This window comes from Acipenser ruthenus, chromosome 7 (assembly GCF_902713425.1).
Source record: "Acipenser ruthenus chromosome 7, fAciRut3.2 maternal haplotype, whole genome shotgun sequence".
In the NCBI taxonomy this organism is placed as follows: domain Eukaryota; kingdom Metazoa; phylum Chordata; class Actinopteri; order Acipenseriformes; family Acipenseridae; genus Acipenser; species Acipenser ruthenus.
The window spans coordinates 61,650,001-61,667,058 of NC_081195.1; the positions used below are offsets into that span (position 1 = coordinate 61,650,001).

General features: G+C 35.7%; 1 protein-coding gene across 2 annotated transcripts in view; it reads right to left on the reverse strand.

Moving 5' to 3' along the window:
- LOC117414782 (sodium-coupled neutral amino acid transporter 4-like) overlaps positions 1-13,127 on the reverse strand; it is a 34,766-nt gene extending 21,639 nt beyond the window's left edge. Inside the window, exon 1 of one of the 2 annotated variants that reach the window (XM_034024583.3) lies at positions 13,011-13,127. The gene's annotated coding sequence lies outside the window, so the exon portion shown is untranslated. Of the gene's footprint in view, positions 1-439; positions 541-13,010 lie in introns of those variants that run through there. The other variant, XM_034024585.3, reaches the window with a different exon arrangement.
- Positions 13,128-17,058: the final 3,931 nt, after the last annotated feature.

Below are 17,058 nucleotides of genomic sequence, written 5' to 3' on the forward strand. Positions count from 1 at the left end.
CTTATAAAAGCAATGATTTAGTAAACTGCAGAAACAAAAAAGAAATCAAGTCATTTGAAACCATTCATTTTTTTATACTGGAGTTAACACTGAACCTTTTTTTAAATCAAATGTCACCCACCATATTTAACTTAAATGCCAGTAACGACAGTATGCATCATTACATCATTACGTGCCAGTCATGTTTAGGGTAAAGCAAATACAACTTAGTATGCAAAACAAACTACAAATAATTGTATGCAGTATATTACAACTAAAAAGATACCTTTGTATACCAGCATGATATCTGAGATCTATTCAGCTCAGTTTATTTGATCTACAAAATGCGGTATCAACAATAGTTCACAAGAAATTTACTAAAGAAATGCTCTGTAAATCTTTTATTTAAATAAATCAGTTTTATGCATCCATATATATATATATAATATATAAATATTACCTTGCTGGACAGAATCTTCAAAGACTTTGCTTCCAATGTATTCACTTTGAAATGTGGACATGGTATAACAAATGCCCCTTGCCGACAGAAATAGAATGTATCTTAATTTAGTTCAGTCAGGTGAGGGGGCACTTTTAAAGACAAGTGGGTGTGTGCGGACAGGGCCAATCATCAGTGCATCTAAACTCCTGCCCTCCACTTCCATACTGTCACCAACAGAAAAAGGCATTGCAAACTGTGTCCAAGATTAAACATCAGGATTGCACCAGATATTTGTTTTGGGGGGGATTCTTGATGAAAACGCAAACTGTGCGTCTGCAGTATGTAATAACAATCAATACCGTCACTGGCTATAGTATGCCATCCAATAGATGAGTCAGCTGATGCTGGGGGACTCTTGGGTTCATTCATTAACAACCATATTTACTGCTGATGTTCCAATATGCCAGTACTGGTTGTCTCCGAGGGCTGTGACCAAGGTCACCAATCATGTACTTGGGTATTGCACAACATTTGGGATTCAGAATATAGCGACTGCAAATTTAAACTGGAAAAGCCAGATAAATTGTAGGGGACTGTGTGGTCCAGTGGTTAAAGAAACAGGCTTGTAACCAGGAGGTCCCCGGTTCAAATCCTACCTCAACCACTGACTCATTGTGTGACCCTGAGCAAGTCACTTAACCTCCTTGTGCTCCGTCTTTCGGGTGAGACGTAATTGTAAGTGACTCTGCAGCTGATGCATAGTTCACACACCCTAGTCTCTGTAAGTCGCCTTGGATAAAGGCGTCTGCTAAATAAACAAATAATAATTATACATTGAAATACTTTGAGCTGGTTTGGAGAGAGGAAAAAGTAGCTTCCAAAAAGGCAATTGCAAATAAAGTCCAGTAATTAAACAAGCACAGGGCAGCAGTGTGGAGTAGTGGTTAGGGCTCTGGACTACTGACCGGAGGGTCGTGGGTTCAATCCCAGGTAGGGGACACTGCTGCTGTACCCTTGAGCAAGGTACTTTACCTAGATTGCTCCAGTAAAAACCCAACTTTATAAATGGGTAATTGTATGTAATTCTATGTAAAAATAATGTGATATCTTGTAACAATTGTAAGTTGCCCTGGATAAGGGCAGATGCTAAGAAATAAATAATAATAGCATATCCAATCTAAATAAGAATACTTTTCTTAGGTCAATATTGTATATTAATTGCATGGGATTAGCATGCTACATAACATTTCTAATTGAACTCCCTCCAAAAACCTGTTGATCCTGTTGGTTGATCCAGGTGGGGGACACCTCTGCTATACCCTTGAGCAAGGTACTTTACCTAGATTGCTCCAGTAAAAACCCAACTGTATAAATGGGTAATTGTATGTAAAAAAAAAATAATAATAATGTGATATCTGTATAATGTGATATCTTGTAACAATTGTAAGTTGCCCTGGATAAGGGTGTCTGCTAAGAAATAAATAATAATAAACATACATTACAAAAGAAAAATAAATAAAGATGTGTGCTTGCTTTTACCTTATATTCACTACAAAGAGCCACTGTAACGCTTCAGAATGTTAACAAAATCTATGCTGCCTCAACCACCTGGAAACGCACTACTAAATGCAACCATTGTACAAGTCAAACAGTGCAACATTCATGCTGTACATCATGTACTAAAGCAGGTAAAACAGTTACACAAAAGTACTTTAAACACATGATTTTAATTACGCTTTCCTTCAAACTTGTTATGAAGGACACTAATTAGATCTTAAATGGCATGCAATATTGAAGAAAAAGCAAGATTTCTTACGTCATCTTACAAACATCACCGGCAATGCCATTCAATATTCAGACCAGGTACTATCTACATATTAAATGGCACTATAAATCAACTTATATGATATGATAAGGTGCATATACTGTTCTTACGCCAACCATAAAACACTTTAAAATGCCATAAAATGCCCAAATAATCAATCAAATCCTCCACATGATATATTAAAAAGACTAACCATGTTTTAACTGATAGTCCTTTTTCCTGTTGCTCACATCCAAAGATGAAGCCATCAGAATGTCCTCATTTACTTAACCAGGTGTTCCTTATCAAATTCCTTCATTTTATAGGACTATACAAGAGGAAGTCATCTGCGTCACACATGATCACCCCCCAGTTTATTACATGCAATCAGAGCTGACAAGTGATGCAATATCAGCTAAAAAAAAACAAACATGTTATCTTATGCAAACTTAGAACAACCTTATGGAACTGACTGCTTTCCTTTCAAATTGACGACATGAGTTCACTTTCCAGACTGCCTAGTCAGGTATTTGAAAAACTACTTTCTTTCAACATACTACATAAAAACAGTTTGGGACAAGTGAATTCCTGTTAGGAGTGCCAACAAGGTAAAAGGTTTCTAAAATACAAGGGGACCCCTTCCCATATATGTAACATAGGCTAGATCAGCCAAAGTGTATTTATAGAAGTAAGCACCATGGGTTTCTTTAGTTTTACTGGAAATGCACTGCTGTGTATGCATTGAAATAACTGGCCATTGATGTATCAATAAAGTCGTCCTATACAGGATGGAATGGTGTGCATACTGTATGCTGTAGGTGGAACAGTTTTTAGTGTCCCTCGCAATATCAGATACACCCCTGGCACAAACAAATCTGGCCAGCAGACATGTAGAATGAATATTTAATTATTCATACAACAATGAAGAAATAACAGCTGGCATACAGTGGGGGCAGCACCTTCCTGTGTGTCGCGATGGTGTCGTAGCAATTGGGAATTTTCTGAAAAACTTGATTCAGCAGCACTTTGTTATTCCTGCCCCCAGGTGTCTGTCTGCTTTTGACATCTGTGACAAACTTTAGCTTATTTTTGTAGCAAAACTGTCACCGAAATATTAAATTGATACGTTATTGTAAGTACTGTATGTTGCCTAAACCTGCATAACACCTATTATTATTATTATTATTATTATGATTATTATTATTAATAATAATAATAATAATAATAATAATAATAATAATAATAATAATAATAATAATAATAATAATAATAATACATTTAAGCTAAGGTATTGTAATCTACTTTTCAGTAAACGTATTTCAATCAAATATCTTGTCTGCCACGAACAGTCTGAAACAGGCTATTTGTTTGTTTGTGATTAAGATTAGGCTTTGGAAAGTTTAACCTTGAACTTTGATTGAATTAGAACGTTCACTTTCCAAGTATATTTTAAATTGTGTTGTAACCAGTTTTTGAATTCTATGGCAAATTATTGATTGCCTTCCATAGTAACATGATCTACAGCATGTGACATCTGCTGGTGAACAAATGTATTTCAGTTATAATTCCTGTTTCGAGCCACATAGTGCCCTCTATCGTGCAAAAACGTAATGGCTGGTAACAAAAACGTATGTCAGTAGGCTGGCATCTTTTGTGCAGATGCCTTCCCACTGATGTAGACATTACTGAAAATGTTGACATTGATTTTACCTCGGCATTTATGATTAAGGTAAAGTTATGGTCTAGGCCAACTTTGGAGTCTCTGGTTGCAAAATATAAGGACCAAAAGTACACAGTATACTTCAGGATACATTCAGGAGTGATCATTTATTGAATATTATTACAAGTTGCAAAAATGTCACACTTCATTTGCCAGACAGCTTTAAAAGATGACCAGCGGATTACCTCGGACCTGCTGGTTTAAATTACATGTCCTGAGCCTTGACTCTCAGTTACTTTCCATTAACTTGACCAATTTGTAACCCTATAGTGTGGTGTACTATATTGCACAAAGTAACACATTAATGATTGACCGTTTCCAGGTTTATTTATTTACTCCTTCTTTACTGTAGGGGCTTTCTGAAATAAAACTACAATGTTATTATGGGGGGGGGGGGGGGGTCAGTTTAAAGCAGAACCAAATCTAAGAACGTTTTTCTACCCCAAGCTTTTGTAGAACAGGACATTTTAGACAATTCAGAAAGTGTCTGTACGCATTGCTGCATGTCTGTTGACTTGTTTAAACAACATTGGCTATGCTTACAACAAAAATAGAAGTAGTATGTTATGATGGTAGCGCTATATTCCCGAAAATAAAATCGACTTGACACTGTCTTTTATTCTGACATGGGTTTGCAACAGACTTCTACAGTGGCCTGCCAGTGGGTGTCATTTATGATATTAAAGAGGGGCTATGCTAATATGTCGGATGTCAGGCACCATTAGAACCGTACACTTTATTAAACATGCATTGCAAATTGTGTTTACAAAGACTGTACATCTTTTCCAAAACATTTTGTTTTAACATGAAGTTCATATTGCAGTGAAGCGATTTTATTTGCAGTAGTGGTAGCCTGTTGGTACAACCTGAACACAGTACATTAACACATCTCTTTTGTGTTGTGAAGCAGTCTTAAAGGAGACATTTAACAAATAGTTACATTCAACCATCCTCAAAGATAAAATAAATAAATAAATAAATAAATAAATAAAAGCACAACACTCCAGTTACATGGATGGGCACGATTAGGTAATGTTTCTGTAATATCATTATAAAATCAGACAGTTGTAAACACCCCCTTTTAATGCAATGCACGTTTAATTTATAGTATGGTTCTAGTAATGACCTGATTTTTGAAATATTAGCATAGGTCCTCATTAATTACCATGAAATGTCATCCACTGGTGTGATACTTGGATTTTTTTCAGGAATAACAGTGCTACTATCATAGCGTGCTACCTCTGTTTTTGTTGTAAACACAGCCAAAGTTAACTGTCCTGCCCTTCAGTCATTCTGTATAAGTCACATAATGTACATAATAACCTTCTGTTTTCATTCATGCAATCTACATTCACTAACACACAGAAGTAATTGAGAAAAACAGAATTCTAAACATGGTTTAAAAGCAGGCAGTGACCTGCCACTTACATCAAAACAACCCTGATGAGAGATGTTTGATGTTCAAGTACGCTTTTGAACTACATGAGCATTTTGAAAACGACTACAGGAAAAGCTATCTAAAAAAAAGTGCTAATGCATATAATAAAATGAAAAAAACAAAAAAAACACTGTTTCAATAAACACATACTCACACGTTGAATAGCTATGCCTGTTCTTATCTGCTTTAATAATGGCATGTTATTACAAAACCTTGGAGAATGTATCATGGAACTATCATGACAAGGCCACCTTGTGAAACAGTAATCTGTGAGGCTGGAGACCTAACCTATTGGCTAACAGCTGACCTGTGTTTCATAGACAATTTATATGCAGATATTTCAAAGACAAGTCTATAGATGAATAACCATGTGACATGCAGCACACAAGATAAAAAATACAACAGCTAACAACACACTGGTCCAAAATAGAGTTCAAAATTATGCAGTCGACGTGACTAAGATTTTAACTAAAAATCCCCACATCACAACACAGCGTAATGCAGTCACTGCTCAAATCAGTAGAAACACATGGCTAAGTTTATATAATACAAATATTCCAGACACAGGAACAAATGTTTTACAATGTCATGCACTGTTGTACTGTACATAAAACCTTATCCCTGCATGATAATCAGCGGAACTGCAACTGAGGGTTCTGATTAAACTGATGCTGGTAATGTGACAACATCACGGTTTATTTTCAACCAAACTGTTTTTTTTTGTTTTTTGTTTTTTAAATCAGGGTTCCCTTGTATCCAAAAATCCCATTTACTTAAACAGGACTTTTGATGCAACATGGACACCCGCCCAGAAACAAATCGGTCTAAATAATATTAGGATCTTCAGAGAATTAATGTTATAGAACAGTGTGGTGTCCACGTTGCATCAAAAATCCTATATAGGAAACGGGATTCCGAATGTACATGCACGTAAACCACAAATCAACCCCAATATTCTGAGACTGACACATATCACATGATATCCACAGGAGGGTATCGATTTGAAAAATCCTTAAAAAAAAATAAAAATAAAAAAAACATTTACAAAAGCCTGGTTTGAAAAAGCAAGCAAGCTGTATCACAAATAAGTACTGTAACTATTGACCATGTTCTTATTAAGCATACTAATTTTCAGCATGTTGGCAATGTTTTTTTTAATGTAAGTGTCAGTCCCAATTTGACACTGGAATGAGGATCACTCAGTGCGTTTACATGAGTATAAGAATTCCGATATTTTTCGGAAAACTAATTTCCGATATCAAAAGTCATGTAAACACAGTTTTCGGAAAATGTATTGGAATATTCCGAAAGTCAGTTTTTGGAAAATAGCACCTAAAAATTTCCAATTAAATTCCGAAAACTAACAAAATGTATATCATGTAAACACACTTTTCGGAAAACTTATTGAAATAGCATACTGCGCATGTGCACACTTTGACCCTTTTCTCCTGCACGTGGTTTTATAAAACAGAGAAAATAATAATAATCTGTAGTCAGTCTGCATTCATTCATTTGTCTAGTTAGGGATAAAGTAATACATTTGTTAAAGTCTGTATGTATTTGTTAATAGCCCATACTGAAGCAGCAAATGTTTTACAGTTTTAAAATGACGTGAGAATTTAAAATAATGTCTGCAAAAGAAACTGGTAATATAGAACAGGAAGAGCTGTTGGTAAGGTTGATTGCACATTTTGGGAAATCTGAATAGAGGTATAAGGTACTAATCTTTGAATTTAAGACCTGACACTTCGATAAAGCACTTGAGTTATTGGATTGGTCTCCATTCTGTCGCAGAAATGTCCGGTCTGTTCAGATCGTACTTAGTCTACTACAGTACTTTGCATGCGTAAATATCCTGCGTTTTCCAAAAACTATAATTCAACTGTACACATGGATTGAAATTAGATTTTCTATTGTTAATCATGTAAACTCAGAAAAGTGACATTTTAAGAAAATCAGTTTTCTGATTCAGTTTTCCAAAAACATTAGTTTTCGGAAAAAACGCTTTGTCATGTAAACATACTGAATGTTCTATTTTAATTATGATGGTGATATCCTAATACAGTAGAAGCCTGTCCAATGCAGCGTCACTTGTGTTGAATTTGACTGTTTGCTGGATTAGAGTTATTGTAAGAAATCTAATCCTGTACCAAAACAATTGTACAATGACAAAACTATTTGAATGCTTAAAAAAATCATCATAATAATAATACTGTATCTACGGTATAACAAACACAAAATGAAAGACAACAAAAGAAAAATCACAGTCAGATTTAGACTTAAAAATCATGCCGGATTCCAGAACAGTTTCTGGGATTTGGTCGGGACCCAAAAATCATGCTGAATTATACAGAATGCCGGTATGTAGAGGGGCTGGATTAGACAGGTTTTACTGTAGCGGGTTAAAACACAAATGTGATACAGAACATGGATGGTTTTGGTAAATTGGGCAGTTTTAGCAAACATCTTAGTACATGGTATCAGGATCAATATGGCATAATCAAACGTGGTCAGCTCCTACTTGTTCTAACAAGAGAGGAGATGGGAGAGTAGCAAACTGGTATATGCCAGAGTGTGGGGGTTCAGTTTGTGTGGACAGAGTGGGCATTGGCACATGTGCCAAATCGGGTGGAATGATTTCTTTACATAACTCTTCCTGACCCTTCATCCAGCAGGTCGAGAGAAAGTAACTCGATTAAAATAACACACGTCCTGTTTTGCTGTGCCCAACAAAAGGAATTCTCCAGTCCCTTCAGTTCAGCCAAATGTGTTTCATGACAACCCATCTTCACGCTATTTCTGTGGCCCAACCAGTTCAGGAACAGAGGAACTGGTGATTCCTCTGCTGCTGGAAATTCAATAAAAGGATTTTTAAAAACTCACACTGCTGGTATTTCTTTCAAAATATACCATGGATATAGACCATGGGTAAGTATACCATAGACAATGCAATCAAGTTTGAGAGTCATTAAGTTACAAATAAAATGGTTTTGGCGTTGTGTTATATGTCTGTGGTGCTGAATACTGATGTTCACTTTCTGGACAACAGTCTGTATTTAGCATGCCAGCCAAAAAGGCTTACGTGACACAATGGATATAAACACTAAGGTTTGCCAACCAGACTAGAAAATGGTCCTTTCCTGTTCCTTCTATTTCAGTATCTTGGTATCTTGATTTTGAAATCTAGACGTAATTTTGATGTGTCTATTTTGCTGGTTTGATTTGTACAGATGTTCTGAGATGAAGTCAATAAAGAAGCTTGTCTAACTAGAGGTTGCACATGCAGTCCTATTATCTAACAGGGACCTGCAAATAATAAGGCTGTAAATAATAATAATAATAACCATAATAATAAAACATATTTTACTTTGATTAAGACTGTGTTGATTTTATCATTTTCTCTACTGTATTCCGAATCAGCTACTTACAATCCATGTTATACGAGCAGGAAGGAGAGGGCTGCTCACTTGTCATTGCTAAGGAAGTCTTGAGTTTCAGCTTGTCAGAAATAGTGAAGAAATATGACAGAAAGATGAACTGACTGTGATATAGAAGCACAGATGGAGCTGTCCATGTTAAGGTTTTAAAGTAAAATTGGACCACAGTCAAACTGCTTTTACACAACAATAAAAAAATTTGCACTATCATAACAATAAAATAAATAAATAAAAAAATACATTATTTCACTTAAAAGGGCAAACGCTTTTGTTTAGTCGTCACTGTACACACTTGGTAATCTCCGTTATCCTTAAAGCTACTAAAAATGTTTTCTTTTGGCTCAGTTACAGGATTTATACTACAGAGGATTCAACTTGTCTAGCTGCAGTAAAATATTCCGCCTTATTATTGTTTTGTTTAAAATCTTTGTTTAAATTCATGTTCAAAATTAATGTGCCAAAACAGATTTGTTGAAAAGTTCAGTTAAAAAACGCCATTCTTCCTGTTGACTTTTAACATTCTTATTGGAGGAATGGCAAGAGCTGAAGAGAACTCTACAGCAACTGCAATTTTGTCACAGTGCAAATTGTTTTTGAGCAGTGTTGGGACTACGATGACGACATAAAATTAGAAAGATTTCTTTAATTTGTGTATTGTTGAATATTCTTCATTTTTGGCAGGCATTTTTATTCTCAAATATCGACTGTTATATTGTACTAAAAAGTCCCCCTGATTTCTGGGTTTGCAGTACAACCTGGTTTACAATAGACTGAAATGCACATCTAACAGAAAAGGGTAGTATCTGACTGTTAGTGGCCTTCAACTAAAGGCCATCTGTCAAAAAATCTGTCACAGATGAATCCTTGAATGTATACATATCTTCCATTTTAAAGTCCACCTGTCTAAAAGGTCTCTTTGAGAAGACCCTTTGAGGTGTCCTTATTATCATGTTACTTCAACACTTCAAAGTGGATTTTGAGCTGAAAGCTATTAGTAAATGTGTTTTTTGTCTCTTATTGTATAAGCAATCTCATTATGTTTGGGCAAGCGGCACATGAATAAGAGACATCCTACATACAATGTATTAACATTGCAAATCGCAAAAACAAAACTGTACTTGTATAGAGGGGGCATACATTCAACATGTAAGAAATTACTTGGTATTGCTATCTTCTCTTGTTATCCTACTTTGAAGATTTATATTCTTAAAATACATGAGGGGTGCCATAGGGACAGTACACAATGTGCTTCCAGTAAAAGGGGTTGCTTTCACTGCCAACTTAATAGGCTACTGCTTGCTCACAGCAATTGGTCTGTTTCTCAAACATGTGAAGTCTTGCCCCCCCCCCCCCATTATTTCTGTCCTTGGAGCGATACAATAACATTCATTCTTTCTTTTTGTCTTCACAATTCAAGTATTAGAATTCGGTTTACTGTATTGTTGGAGGCAATGCAAATATTAAATGCTCCTGTTCAATAACATTGATTTGTAACTGGAAAACACAGTCATAGAATACAAGTGCAGATACAGTACCACCAGTCTTATGGGCAATAAGGGTACTTAAAGAAATTAAATAAATTGACCCCAGGCACAGTTTTTCCAATGGTAGGTCTGTTTGTAGATGTAAGATCAGGGGCTTTCAGTTTATTACTTCATTGTATCCGATCAATACTTCATATACTGCTGTATAGACTGTTGTATTGTACAGGGAACACACCGAAAGTCTGCTGTTTAAAGAGAAGTACCCACTACACCCTACTTTTCATATTTAGTTTTTTGATCTACGGATTCTGTTACTGTTAATTGCTTTTTGATGTTTTTAACACTAGAAAAATAAATAGATATATTGCACTGATTTACCAACAGGTGGTTTAAATAGTGATAGTTACTGGGTGTTTTATACTGCAAGTCACCTGCATGTCATATATGTCCTTATATATCAAAACGTCATAAACATTTCATGTGAAGTAGTCCAATTTATGTACTAAAATTATTTATGTATATACTTTTTATGATCCACTGTAAACTACTGCAGTTCCTATTTCACAGACACGTCAAAAAACATGCCCCATAACCTGCAGAAAATGTGTAACAGAAAAATATATGTTTCAGTTTTTATTAAATTAAAAAAAAGTATGTCTCACTGCACGGTTTTACATAAATGGCAGTAATCACAGTTAAAGCACTGCATACTCAGTGGAATTGAATTTATTCAGATTAACAGACCAGCATCATATTGAGATTTTTTTTAACACCCATCCAGATGTTACAATCCTGTTTTGTTCCTTTACAGGGGTATATGCATTCAAAAAACGATATGCGTAATTCAATGAAATGCTGGTAAATGCATCAGACTGCAATCAACATTTATGTACTCTATTGTCATTTATCCAACATTTTAAACCCAGCTTTCAAAGGATATTTTAAATCAAATGCCAAGGTTGTGATTTACGTTGGAAATGTACCATACAGTACATGCTTGCCTTTGCTTTACTAGGCTTTCACATTGCTTTACAACACTTTGCTATTATTTGGCATGGTGCATATGGTTTTATAAGGGTAGACAGAGCTACAACTACCTTATGTTATCAGTTTGTAACACCTGTTTGCAGCTTGTGTGTGTGTGTGTGTGTGTGTGTGTGTGTGTGTGCGCATGTGTGTGTGTGTGTGTGTGTTTTAAAGAGGTTATATGTCCACATCACTCTTGCTGTCTATGCAATTTTTATCAAGATCTGTGGCATAATGGTTATATTAACTAACTGAGGAAATTAGCTTCTATTTACCCAAGTATTTTTGAGGTAGAACTTTTTTTTGTCTGTATATTGAGCTCCTAATGAGTATATGTTTGTATGTGGAACAGCTTCATTTAGGGATGGTGTGCCAAGCCATACCAAATACAAACTGTTATGTAATACACACTTAAAATGTCATAGCCCTGCCAAGTGGATAATCAGTGAAGACACAGTATGCACAGTATGAACCATATTTCAAAACACTCCTCAGAAACCCCGTTAGTTCATAGTACCTTTCTGGTTATTCCTCAACCAAACGGACTTAAAAACTACAAACAAAACAAAAACATACCCCAAGGTCTTAAATCACTTAACTATGGAAGAATCTTCCAGAATATTGCCCAAAGCATAAAACAAGACGGAGCTTCAACAATAGTTAATTTAAATCCATAGAGAATATGAGCTTCCATAAAATGGAACTTGATTTGAAGATAAAATATGGAATATTTCGAAATACATATTGAAATACATTAAAATGAATATATACTAGCCATAACTATTATAATAAATAAAGCACAATACGAAGAATTGTTGACCGACAAAAAAGGTGTCACTGAACACTGACCAACCAGAAGATTTATTGACAGCACATGCAATTAAAGCCCGATACAGATTATTGGTGCATATATATTTTGATATGTGATTATTTCCGCTGCTCACTTATTATCTGTTTTATACATAACGCAACATGTGTTTTAATTTGGTCATTAAAAATTGATCACACGCACAAATCAGAATATATCAACAATTTATTTATTAATCTATCTGTAGATAACGTAACACCGTGAAAGCATGATATACACACTCTCTCTCTCTCTCTCTCTCTCTCTCTCTCTCTCTCTCGTCCTGTGTAGTTTCATTTCGTGAAAATAACTGTACTGTATATTTAAACAAAGCTGCATCAATCAATAAAACGATAGACATGTGATAATACTTACTTCACTTTTGAAAATTATGAAGACCAAAAGAAAACTTTTCATTAAACATAAAATAATTGTTTTAAATATATACATATTATTATTATTATTATTATTATTATACACCCCACCCCCACGCGCAATTCTACCGCCACCACATAGCGGGTCCTTCATATGTTTTATTGTAGCAGCCATCAATTACAGCGTTCCAAAGGCATATCAAAAAGGTGTCAAGTCCACTCTGGACTGTTTAGTGAATACGATGCAGTTTTCAACAGAAAAGCACTCCTTAGAACTCTGCATCTTGGGTTTGCGATTTGCAGTCTGTCAAATCTCCAAATGGTTTGTTTTTAACTGTCAGAAACAGATGAAGCAACAAGTCCACTACCAGCTATTGCAGTACCTGCCTATTCTATTAATGTTTAACATAACGCATTGAGATGTGAAACTTTAGTTAAGAAGCTTATAGTGAAACCCACCTTGTTTGTAAAATGCAACAGGAATCAGGGTTGAGGCATGGGCGAATAGAAGAATTTGTAAATGCATCAACAGACCCTTCCCATTTAACAGCATGAAGACAGAGTGGAAATTTCCACCATGTGATCTTGTCCCGCCCTTCGCATCGTGTTTCATCCATTAAATGGAACACCCGGACAGCTTTGCAACCAATCAGGGAAAGAGAGGCGATAGAATTAATTTATATTTATCAACAGCACAACGTGCTTATTCACGTCGATTTGGTACCATAATGAGTGATTTCAGCAATGTAAGTGTGTGTGTGTGCGTGTGTGTCTACATATATATATATATATATATATATATATATATATATATATATATATATATATATATATATATATAGTTTGCACAAAATGTTGTATAAAAAACGGGAACCGCAGGCATGTACATTTGTATTGTACTTTGACATTTTGCTGCTTGATTTACTGCCACTGCCACAATAGCTTTGTTGATATGCCCATGACACAGCGTGACAGGAGAGCGTGAATCAAAAGCATAAAGCCATAAGTCAAATACTATTGCATTTATTACATTATGTACATTCCAATGCAATAGTCTTGAAATCAAACTGGCCCCTCAATCGTGTGGTTTGTATTGTCTTGATCGCCAGGGTCTGTCAGCTGTCACAGAGAACAGTCCTTCAGTCAGTTTATCCAGAGGGGGGCCCTTTCAATGACTCAAAATGCACTGACAATCTATTCCATTTAAGAGTTCAAATTCCATTTTTTAATTTTTTTTCTGTCCCTTTACATTTTTTTTTGTTTGTCTTTATTCTGAGTGGTGTTTTTTTTTGTTTGTTTTGTTTTTCAGTTACTGAAATACTAAGTTTATTAACAAGCCTGTGTTAAGGTTCGTTCACTTGAGTTTGCCTGACAACATAGGCTAGATCACCCATCTAGTCTTAATTTTGTTCTGGCAATACCATGTTGTCCAAGAGATGGTACTGGTGTTTACTCATAAAAGGTAACTTTCCCTATCTATCTATCTATCTATCTATCTATCTATCTATCTATCTATCTATCTATCTATCTATCTATCTATATACAGACATGCTCAAATTTGTTTGTACCCTTACAGCTCATTGAAATAATAATGCTTCATTCCTCCTGAAAAGGGATGAAATTAAAAGCTATTTTATCATGTATACTTGCATGCCTTTGGTATGTCATAGAATAAAGCAAAGAAGCTGTGAAAAGAGATGAATTATTGCTTATTCTACAAAGATATTCTAAAATGGCCTGGACACATTTGTTGGTACCCCTTAGAAAAGATTATAAATAATTGGATTATAGTGATATTTCAAACTAATTAGTTTCTTTAATTAGTATCACACATGTCTCCAATCTTGTAATCAGTCATTCAGCCTATTTAAATGGAGAAAAGTAGTCACTGTGCTGTTTGGTATCATTGTGTGCACCACACTGAACATGGACCAGAGAAAGCAAAGGGGAGAGTTGTCTGAGGAGATCAGAAAGAAAATAATAGACACGCATGGTAAAGGTAAAGGCTACAAGACCATCTCCAAGCAGCTTGATGTTCCTGTGACAACAGTTGCAAATATTATTAATAAGTTTAAGGTCCATGGAACTGTAGCCAACCTTCCTGGGTGTGGCCGCAAGAGGAAAATTGACCCCAGATTGAACAGAAGGATAGTGTGAATGGTAGAAAAAGAACCAAGGATAACTGCCAAAGAGATACAAGCTGAACTCCAAGGTGAAGGTACGTCAGTTTCTGATCGCACCATCCATCGCTTTTTGAGCGAAAGTGGGCTCCATGGAAGAAGACCCAGGAAAGAAAAACATAAAAAAGCCAGACTGGAATTTGCTAAAATGCATATTGAGAAGCCACAATCCTTCTGGGAGAATGTCCTTTGGACAGATGAGTCAAAACTGGAGCTTTTTGGCAAGTCACATCAGCTCTATGTTCACAGACGAAAAAACGAAGCTTTCAAAGAAAAGAACACCATACCTACAGTGAAACATGGAGGAGGCTCGGTTATGTTTTGGGGCTGCTTTGCTGCGCCTGGCACAGGGTCCCTTGAATCTGTGCAGGGCACAATGAAATCTCAAGACTATCAAGGCATTCTGGAGCGAAACGTACTGCCCAGTGTCAGAAAGCTCTGTCTCAGTTGCAGGTCATGGGTCCTCCAACAGGATAATGACCCAAAACATACAGCTAAAAGCACCCAAGAATGGATAAGAACAAAACATTGGACTATTCTGAAGTGGCCTTCTATGAGTCCTGATCTGAATCCTATCGAACATCTATGGAAAGAGCTGAAACTTGCAGTCTGGAGAAGGCACCCATCAAACCTGAGACAGCTGGAGCAGTTTGCTCAGGAAGAGTGGGCCAAACTACCTGTGCAGAAGTCTCATTGAGAGCTACAGAAAATGTTTGATTGCAGTGATTGCCTCTAAAGGTTGTGCAACAAAATATTAGGTTAGCGGTCCCATCATTTTTGTCCATGCCATTTTCATTTGTTTTCTTATTTACAATATTATGTTGAATAAAAAATCAAAAGCAAAGTCTGATTTCTATTAAATATGGAATAAACAATGGTGGATGCCAATTATTTTTGTCAGTTTCAAGTTATTTCAGAGAAAATTGTGCATTCTTCGTTTTTTGTGGAGGGGTACCAACAAATTTGAGCACGTCTGTATATATATATATATATATATATATATATATATATATATATATATACAACTAGAATAATGGATGAAAAAAAATAACGTGTAGCAGCAACTTTCTATAACTATACTATTACTATAATAAATATTTGGTTTTACAGTGTATCTTCTTACTTATGTACCCTTGCTTCTCTCTTTGAAGTCTTCATATCATTCTGTCACTATACACAGCCTCGCTTCCAGCAGCAACAGCAGGTTATTAATGTTGCCTGCAAGCTGTGATGTGGGCCTGGGAAGTAAAACAAAAATGTAAACAAAGAAAAAGAAAACAACTGGACTACACCATCAACAGTATTATTAGAACATCCAGTGACATGCATTATCTTGTATACAGGAATAGCCTGCCATTTTTGATTGTTTAAACAATTAGCCGATTAGTATGCAATTGAGGCATATACATAAAGATGCCCTTTTTATTTACGTTTTTTGTAAATATAACTATAATATTGTATTTTGTATACAGTATTTAGTATCCAATTTTAAATATTTGGATAAAAATGAGTACATTGATGGATGGAACAACCAGAACACCTGTTTGCTTAAAAGTAAATGCCAAAAAAAATAATAATAACACGCACACACACAGCAGGGAGGGGGTTAATATCCTCCCTGCCTAAAAATGTGTGTTTTGTTTAATTGTTTAATTGTTGTTTTATTGTTAATCATCACCTGCACCTGGCTATTATTGTAAATTAGAGCCAGGTGCAGGGTATTTAAAGAAAGCAGCCAGTCTGCTCAGGGCTGGTGCAGTGTGAAGGAGTCTGATTGAAGGTGTGCTCAATTGTAATAGGAAAGGTACGGTGTGAACCTTTTTGGTTTGTTTGTTTAACTGTGTGTTTAGTTTTTTTTAACAGGTAGACAGCCTAGCTGTCCTGTGCATTAGATAGGTTCCTGACAAGTCTGTAGTCAGTGCTCAGAAGGAGCTAGGTGTTTGTTTTGTTTTTTTGTTTCTTAAAGGTAAGTGCTTTAAAACCTTCAGTTTCTGTGTGCTGGGTTATTTTTAAAATGGCAACAAACGACTGTGAGTGGTTGCTGGGTTACTGAAGGGGGGAGGGAATCTGCTACAAAAGGATTACTGTGTATCCCTCTTCCATTCTGAGTGCAGGCTATCATTCTAATTAAAATAAATTAAATAAATAAAATTTAAAAAAAAAAAAAAAAAAAAAAGTTGGCCACATTTTAGGCCTGCTTTTCAGTCACATGTGAACGCGCAAAGGTGCCTTAAAAAATGTGAACGAGATTGCAGACCTAAATATTGGGTGGCCCAGGAGAGTGAACAGGGTCTTGGAGGTTTGGTTTAGTGGAGTAATTTTAGGAA